Genomic DNA, 9,625 nt, shown 5'->3' with positions numbered 1-9,625 from the left:
CTAGGTATAGATTTTAGACCATTAAGCATTTTTGTATGTCTGTACATTTCTTTCTGTCCTGCTTACAGTTTCCATTATGTTGCTAGATTCATGACAGGCACATTTACATTTTATTGCTTTTTAATATGCTGATTTGAGAGATTTAAGGTATTTTAAATAATGCGCAGGTATTTATTGAAGCCATAAATGTTTACAATAATTTCAACGCAGCTCAGTGACTTATTGAACGCATGTAATACATCCTTTTCTCGACCCTAATCAAATGAGCCATATATTGTGCAGAAACTGCAGTCCGTAACAGCAGAATTACCTAAGGCGATAACTCTTCCATGTAGTATACGTGAGCTAATCTCTCCTGCCGTATGACTTTAGTTAGCTTCTCTTAAAAAGAGGTAACGCTTTCTAGACGGAGGTGTAAGTTGCATGCGCTTCTTGAAAGGCGCCAGACAGGATGCCCCTATAATTACCTGTGGCATCCTTGGCACGCGTATTGCGCATTCATAATCAAAATAATGCTACTTGTAATTGTAGGTTGTTTTTTCTACTCAGATGGTGTTGAAATGTCTACCTAAATTTTAGGTGCAATCTTAATCTTGCACTAAACGACACCATAAGGTCTAGAAAAATGGCGCTTTTGGAAGAGACCTAAACAGTTTCGAGTCAGTTGAGAAAATGATGTAAGACATGTGTTCTATAGATTCTGAGCTCTTTCGAGAGGTTGGCAAAGAGCTCAGTTTATTAAACAAATTGGTAAATCCTCTATGCCTCTGAACACGTCGTTACCGCCTTCTGTGCTTCCAACAAGCATTTGTTCTCTCCGTCACGCATTCTCCAATATTTCATGGCTGTTCAGTGCGGCAGTGTCATCCTAATGTTGTAGTTAAAAAGAGCTGCTTGTTTTATCATGAAGGTGTGGATGTTGATTATTGGAAGTACTATAGCTATACGAGCAAGGCTAAGAGTCCGACATGACCTGGCTAGACGTCTACAAAAAGTATTTAACTAATAAATTTTACCTTTTTTAGGTGAAGGACGGTATAAGCTGCTTGATTTTATAGAATAGATTTTAAAAAGTCATTATAACTCTGGTGCACAAGGTCCCTGATTTCGACAACAGATCTATGCTGGGCCGAACTTCCGATTTGTTTCTTATAGTAGTGTTTGCGTAACTTTGCCGCAGGATAATTACCCAATGTTATACTGATTACGTACTTCAATTTTTAGGCATAAAATGTTTTTTTTGGAATGCCAACAATAACGTACTGTCGCGAGTACAACTTATTCGCAAAAATGACTGGCGATCCCAGCTGTGATATCTCACCAAGCGGCGCTGCAGGATACAGGCATGCCTATTGCGCTCTTCTCATCACAACCAAAATAAGCTAACAGCAAAACGCCGATCATAGCAATCGAAGCTATGAGTAATGAACATTGGCACAAGTTTAGAGAATGAGCAGCACAATCGATCTGCCAAATTAGGGTCGAGTCATTGCTGCTGTTTATTTTCGTGTGAAACACATAAATGCCGCATTTATTCTTCCGCATTTGAATTTAACAATATTGCATCGGTAAATGGTCACTCAATCCTTCCTTTACCAGATTTTCTTTCTTGTGCCAAAATTTAACGTCAGAAGCAAACCCCTTCAAAATGCATTCTACACATATTTCGCGCTGTCATTGTGTCATTGAAAGTTTAAATGACATTAAAATTACACAAAGCGCGTAATAGGTATCAGAAAACATATTCGTGGCATAATGTAAACTCAGTCATGAAGGCTAGTATCAGGAGCTCTAAACCAGCTATAAACGGCTTCAGAAGCTAATATTATAACACACCTTTGTGCATTATATGTTGGGAAATGAAGACAGAATTTAGCCATTTCATGCATTTTTATACATTTCTGCAATAAATAAGGGTAAACAATTCGATAATGTTGTCAGTTCTTAAAAACGGGAGCATGACTTTTGTGGAATATTTTTGGCAGGTCATAATGTGCACCAGTTCTTGCACTGAATTCAAGTTACGGGTTCAGTAGAAGGGCATAAAAGCGCTCAAGAAAACGCGATACGCACGGCACTCTCGCTTCATCCTCTTTCGCACCTGTGATATGCAAGTCCTGAACACAAATTACCTACTGAACAGCGACTCGTAAACACGTTGTACGAGTCATCCAAGGCTTCGCTGAAAAGGTCGTTGATTGTACAAAGGAAGGCAGAGATATACTGTGCTGGAACGCGCAGAACACTTGAACGCCGCAGGTGGGCTTACCTTTTGAGCAGCATAATAAAGAAGAATACAGACACTGAGCGCATTCCGCATCTCTTCACAACAAATGACCACTCGTGAATTTTTTTTCGGCGAGCTTGTCGCACACAGGCAGGCTGGCGCCTACGTCGGCCGTTGTAGCAGAGAGTTGGCGAGTCTGGAGATGCCGCAGAACATCACTAAGGATAAACCCGCAATAGTAGGATGGTGATTGTGTGTAACGACGTTTTCCGCGAACGTTGAGACCGCTTCTTATAACCGCATTGTTATCTTCAAGATGCCTGTACTATAGCGACCACAGCGGCTCGAGAGAGGTATACAGGGCACTTCCTGCGCCTTTCTGCAGTTCCACTTGTGCTCCTTCGTAACGCAGACCAACGCGTGTCAGGTGGGCAAAAGCTCTGAACTCTCGTTCTAGTGTCGTTCTTGTTCCTCGCACAATGAATGGCGATGCGCATGATTTACGAGCTGTGTTCGTCTCACCAGAAAGCTCCGACGCTCAAATGTGCGGCCGCAGCCAGCCAAGCAAAGGGGCAAAATTTGGAAGTGCTGAAGTGTTAACCTCGTAAACTAAACGCTTACTTCCTCATTTATTAAGGCGCAATTTTGGGGCCCTACAGCATCTCGGCATTTAGTACTGCGAAAGAAGATGCGCGGAAAATATAGAGACAGTACAATCCTGATAACTGTGCTCTGTTTTTTTGTCAGGCATTCTATAACAAGACACCAGCCGATCCGTGATTTCTGGCCAGGTGATCAGTTTTGCTCTTAGAGGCAATTCGGATGTGGTGAAATAAGCTGCCATTAGAGAAGTCCCCATACAACACATTTTCTGTTACTTATTTGTCTCATTTCCTCCACAGATATTGAGGGTGGAGGTGACAGGTAAAAGCACAGACGATGGAGAGATAAAACTGCCGGAGATCAATAAAACTAACGTCGCGAATGCTTTATCAAAACGTCAAAGCCAGAAGTTAAGTAAGTGGCACATCAATTTTTTTTTCTTGCAGACCAAAAAAAAAATACCGCCGATTCATAACGGATGCTATTTGTAGCTGATATTTCAAAGGAAATGGTGATTTACGGAAGAAGGCGCCGATACAATTTCCATTAAAAGCAAGTCGTATAATGCGTGGAAAGTACGCTTGCAGCAGTGGATTTAATATTGCTTCTTTGCATTCGTCTCCGTCCTTCTGCGATTTATGTTTTATTTTTAAGCCATTCTTTCGCTTCAGAGCTTAATGTTACATGAGAGGTTTGGAGAAGTAAAATGGCTTATGCTTTACACCGCAAGAAATGTACAAGTAATAAAAACCGCTAAACGTTCTAGCGAATGCTATTTCATCTCATAGACACAATCATGGCAATTTCTTAAAGCTGAGTACTGCAGTTTAGGTGTAATTCAGGTTTAGCCGCTTATCCTGGATGGCCACTGCCCCACCCTCTGTTTCATTTTCTTTAGGCGGCTGTTTACGCAAAGTGAACGATTATAGTTTATAAACACCCATAATGTAGTGAATCGGTAGCATATTATGTTTAAAGAGTAATACTCTTCTTCTTTTGCATTTAGGATTTAAACCGCTGTTCTTTTTTATTATAAATGCACCATTAAGCCGAGTGAATGGCAAGATTGTAGCGCCAACTAAATGCAGTTTCGTATTGTAAAACTGCAGGAATAAAATATGGAGAGAGCTCTTTCTCAAAGTCATTCTTTTTCTTAGTCTCATTTGTCCTATCCCTGTAATACATGTCAGCGACAGGCGGCATCACATTGTATCATCATCATCATCATCATCATCATCATCATCATCATCATCATCATCATCATCATCATCATCATCATCATCATCAGCCTGATTATACCCACTGCTGGGCGAAGGCCTCTCCCAAATTTCTCCACTTAACCCGGTTCTAGCTAGCTGCATCCACTTGACCCCTGCGAACTTCTTAATCTCATCCGCCCACCTAACTTTCTGCTGCCCGCTGCCACGCTTTCCTTCCCTTGGAATCCAGTTTGTTACCCTCAGCGACCATCGGTTATCCTCTCTTCGCACTACATGTCCTGCCCATGCCCATTTCTTCTTCTTTATTTCTACTAGAATGTCGGTAACTTGAGTTATTTCTCTGACTAACATTGTATAAAACACATAAAATGGTATGTGTTTTATTGTACACTTATTTAGAATTTACGCTATAGATTTGTTTCTTGTGGCAAAGCGTAGTGCGTAGACGAGCATCCTTGTTCTGCTGCATTGTCTCGTTTTTATGGGAAGCCTGAATATTTCATCCCCTTCACGGATGACCGCCTTGTCGTGGTGGAGGGGCTTGAGAAACGCCATGAGGTCTTGAGCTCTGCTGTGTAGGGCCACTCAAGACAGACAGGTCACAGCAATGAGTCCTGACAATATGTGATCCACTGGAGAAGCTAATGGCAACCCACTCCAGAATTTTCTGCCAAGAAAACCCTATGGCCAGTCAGAATAGCTATAATGAAAGGGCGCCTGAAGGTGAGGCCCCCAGGTTGGAAGGACTCCCACATGTTACTGGGGATGAACAAAGGGCGATTCCTAGTGGCTCCAGGACAAATGAAGCGTCTGGGCTAAAGCCAAAATGACGCTCAGTTGTGGATGTGTCGGGAAGCGACCGGAAAGTCCGATGTTGCAAGGAGATATATCACATAGCAACATGGAATGTAAGAGCTATGACGCAAGGTAAACTGGATGTCGTCAAGCGAGAAGTGGACAAATTGAACATTTATATCTTGGGTATAAGCGAGCTCAAGGGGACCGGAATGGGAGAAGTAAATTCCGGCGATCATTATGTCTTTTATTGTGGGCACGAATCCAGGAGAAGGAATGGGGTCGCTCTCATAGTAAACAGAAGAATGGGCAAAACAGTGCTAGGGTACAACCCCCAAAACGACCCAATGATTTTACTTCGGATCCAAGGTCCCCCTTTCAACATAACAGTTATTCATAACCACTACTGCTGAGGAAGCTAATGTAGACAGATTTTATGCTGAACTGCAATGCCTTTTAGATCACACTCTATCATCAGACGTCCTTTTTCTCATAGGAGACTGGAATGCTAAGGTGGGCAGTGAAGAAATATCCGGAATTACAGGCAACTTCGGTCTTGGCGAGTCAAATGAAGCTGGGCAGAGGCTAGTAGAGTTTTGTCAAGAAAACCGCCTAGCCATAGCGAATACTCATTTTCAACAGCACAAGAGGCGCCTGTACACATGGACCTCGCCGGACGGTCTGTACAGGAATCAGAGTGATTATATCCTTTGCCAGCAGAGATTGAGGAGCGCTATACAAGAAGTAAAAATAAAGGCCTGGGGCCGATTGTGGCAGCGCCCATCAGCTTCTTGTTCCCGAATTTAAGCTTCGATTGAGAAAAACGCAGAAAACTGGAAGGCCTTTCAGGTATTATCTGGATCAAATTCCCTCAAAATATGCTGTGGAAGTGAGGAAACAATTTCAAGAATTAGATCTAGAATAGCGAGAGCCTGAAGAGTTGTGAGCCGATGTTCGTGATATAATACAAGAAGTTGCTACTAAGATAGTTCCAAAGAAAAAGAAAAGCAAGAAAGCAAACTGGTTGTCTGAAGAGGCTTTGCAAATAGCAGAGGAAAGAAGTATGGCAAAAGTTAGAGGTGAAAGAGAAAGACACAAGGTTCTCAATTTGGATTTTCAGAGAATAGCAAGGCGAGATAGCAATGCCTTCCTGAAAACACAGTACCAAGCAGTTGAGGACAACAGCCAATTGAGGAACATAAGAGCTCTGTATAAGGCAATCCAAGATATAAAAAGAAGCTTCTGTGCTAAGCTGGGCGTGATAAAAGATAAACGAGGCGCAGGGACCTCACTGAAGCGTGAGAAATAAAGAGGTGGCGAGAATACATAGGAGAACTGTACAAGAAGGACCCGAATATGCAAACTCAAACATAAGAAGGTTGTGATCACTCATCTCGAGCCGGAAATCCGAAGACTGAAGTTGAATGGTCCTTAGCCAGCCTTGTTTAGAACAAAGCTAATAGAATTGATGGCATTCCAGCTGAGTTGCTTCAACACCTTAACGATGACGCTGTTAACGTTCTGTGTAACTTATGTCACCAAATTTGGACAACCCTGCAGTGGCCGCAGGATTGGAGGAGGTCAGTTTACATCCCCATTCCAAAGAAAGGCAGTGTCAAAGATTGTTCCAACTACCGCACGATTGCGCTTATTTCGCATGCTAGCAAGGGGATGTTGAAAATCCTCCACGGTAGGCTACGGCAGTATGTTTCGGGAGCTTCCGGACGTGCAAGCTGGGGTTCGCAAAGAAAGAGGAGCTAAAGACCAGATTGGAGACTTTCGCTGGATCATGGAAAAAGCAGGATAGTTCCAGAAACCCATCTACTTCTGCTTTATTGATTATGCGAAAGCGTTTGACTGCATAGATCACAGCAGATTGTGACAAGCTCTCCAAGAGATGGGAGTTCCAATTCACCTCATCTGTCTCCTCAGGAACCTGTATGAAGGACAAGAGGCCACAGTCAGAACTCAGCATGGTCTTACTGATTGGCTCCCGATTGAGAAAGGGGAGAGACAAGGCTGCATACTGTCGCCCTGCCTATTTAACCTATATGCTGAGTGCATCATGAGGAAGGCCGGTCTGGATGAGTCTTCAGCTGGAGTGAAGATTGTACGTATCAACAACCTTAAATATGCGAATGATACCACTTTATTGGCAGAAAGTGAAGTGGAACTCACGAGACTTCTGGTGCGCGCACAAGAAGAGAGTGAAAAGTTAGGGCTTAAACTGAACATTAAAAAAAACAAAGATCATGGCGTCTTGCCCTATCAAGTCCTGGAGCATCAAGGGACAAGAAGTGGAAGCTGTGACAGGTTTTTGCTTCTTGGGCTCCAAGATTACCCTGGAAGGTGACTGTAGTTATGAAATTAGGACACGCATGCCATGGCTAGCATTGACCGCCTAGTTAAGAGCAGAGACATCAGACTGCCAACCAAGATACGTATAATTCGTGCTATGGTCTTTCCAGTTGTGATGTATGGATGCGAGAGTTGGACTGTGAAAAAGGCTGACCGCCGATGAATGGACGCGTTTGAATTGTGGTGCTGGCTGAGACTCTTGAGAGTTCCTTGGACTGCCAGAAGAACAAATCAGTCGATATTGTCGACCACAAACCCTGACTGATAATTGGAGGGTCAAATTCTGAATTAAAGGTTAAGCTTTGCTACTTTGGTCATCTGATGAGAAGAGAGGAGTCGCTGGAGAAAGCTTTGAGGTTGGGAAAGGTTGAGGGTCACGAAGAGTCGGACACGACTGAGCGACTGAACTGAACTGAATACTTCATGCTTCTAAGCTAGCGGAATGTGAGAATTTATGTGCCCCAGTATAGTAATTATGATGGCGTAATTTTAAATGCCCTCAGATGAGTCAAAATGAAATTTCACATTCCTTGACAGGCTCAATGATTAATATTTATTGGCATCAGTAATGCTCCTATTGTATTGAGGTCTCTAAACGTCATAACATTAAGCATGAAAAGAATAGGTGTATATCTGTCACTACTGGTAGGTATTAGTGCGTGACATATATTTACATCCTAATTAGTGCAGATTTCCTTATTATTGCGAAACTACTATTACAAACTTATTTTGGATGAAAATATCTGTATTAGTGTCCGTTATATTTAATTGCGTGGACAATGCAATGAATTTACATGTGCAAGAATAAAATGAAATCTATGGACTGGAAGCAATATATTTTTGCATCACCTCAAAAAGTTAAAGTACAAACCTCTTGCTAGTATTGAAGCTTATTTTGCACTGTGAGTGCGCTTTCGGAATTATAGCTTCGCTACAACCCACATCTCTAGTATGAGTTCTGTGCGACCGATTCCTTGCCGCAAAATGCATCAATTAGCCATCGAATTAATGCGCGTACAACCCAAGTGTTCTAATGCAACGACTGATGCCATAGCGCGAATGCACCAAGAAGAAGAGAGCAGATGGGTGGGCGCTTTTTCAGTGCATTTTTGTAAATATGCTCCGAAACAATAGTCTGACAAATTCTGCTTGATTCCTGTATTTCTAGCTGTCATTGCCTAAATCTCATCTCTTGCTTCCCTTGGAATGCTTCGATGAACAACTGCTTCTCTAGAAGCTTCTATAGACGAAAGATGTTGCATTGTTCAAGAGGGTAAGTAAAAATACACTACGGTTTACATTCCGCAATATGTTTAACAGACGCAGGAACGATACATGTGCATCTGCTATTAGGTGTGCGTCCACAACAGCTTATAAAGAATATATTTCCTCTTGTTTACTGCCATCCTGTATATTGTAACCTGTATAGTGTACCTGCAATAGAACCTATTCTTATAATTTGTTTTTACTTCAGAGTAGAACCCTACGCGCATCGTGCAGAAGCCTAGCTGTAGAAGCAAACCATTTTGAAGCTTTTCAAGTTAGCAATTTTTTTCTTTCCTACAAGTAAAGTTTGGAGGTTAATACCCTGTTTAAAATGAAGCTAGATGTGAGGCCTTTCCAAAATAGCTATCTGTTCAGAAATATTACATTGATTTACGTGCTGTTGCCATAATCACTGTAAGACCTAGAATCAGCTATGGAAAGCAAAGTAAGTATTAGTAATGAATTTGCAGCCCTGTGCAATTCCCATGAATCTGTTGTTGATACCGCAATAGGATGTCAATCTCTAGAGAAAAAAAAAATCAAGATACGTTTTCCTCTTGTATAATTTTCAGGTAAGATTGTGTTATACCCGTTGAGTTATTACTGTTTACGTTTTTCATATTTTTTACAGTGTATTTTCATTTCTGTCCTTATATGCGCACTGTGGAAAGTGTTGTTTGTTTAATTCTAAATATTTGCTTAGTTTTTTGTTTAGATTTGCATTTTTGTACTTCGTTTTAATAGACTATTGTGTTATTTTCAGTGTATGTTTTTTAAAGCACGTTTATTGCGAATCATTTGTTTTTATCGTTCTGCCCCGCGTCGCCTCGATGTCTGATCTCGAGTGTATGCATCGTTGGGAGACTTGCTTTGTCTCCGTCCTTTAGCCTCACTTCGGGGGCAAATTGCACAATAATGCCGTATAAATCCTACTACAATTACATCATTTTTATTAAAAGGGCAATAAACGTGCCGTTCATAAGAGCGGCGTCCGAATGTACTGCGAAATATAGCCATAATATACGAGGGTATTCACACCAGATTTAACTGTTAAAGTGGAGGGCGCTAGTTGTGTTCCTTATTTGTGTTAACGCTGATTATAATTACTTTTTTTTTACATTTCCTACAATACCCCAATTTCCACAGGGCTTAATAA

The sequence above is a fragment of the Amblyomma maculatum genome, chromosome 11 (genome assembly GCF_055883805.1).
Source record: "Amblyomma maculatum isolate TAMU_Amacu chromosome 11, ASM5588380v1, whole genome shotgun sequence".
Classification (NCBI taxonomy): Eukaryota; Metazoa; Arthropoda; class Arachnida; order Ixodida; family Ixodidae; genus Amblyomma; species Amblyomma maculatum.
The sequence above is the reverse complement of the archived record's forward strand: the minus strand, read 5'-3'. Positions refer to the sequence as shown.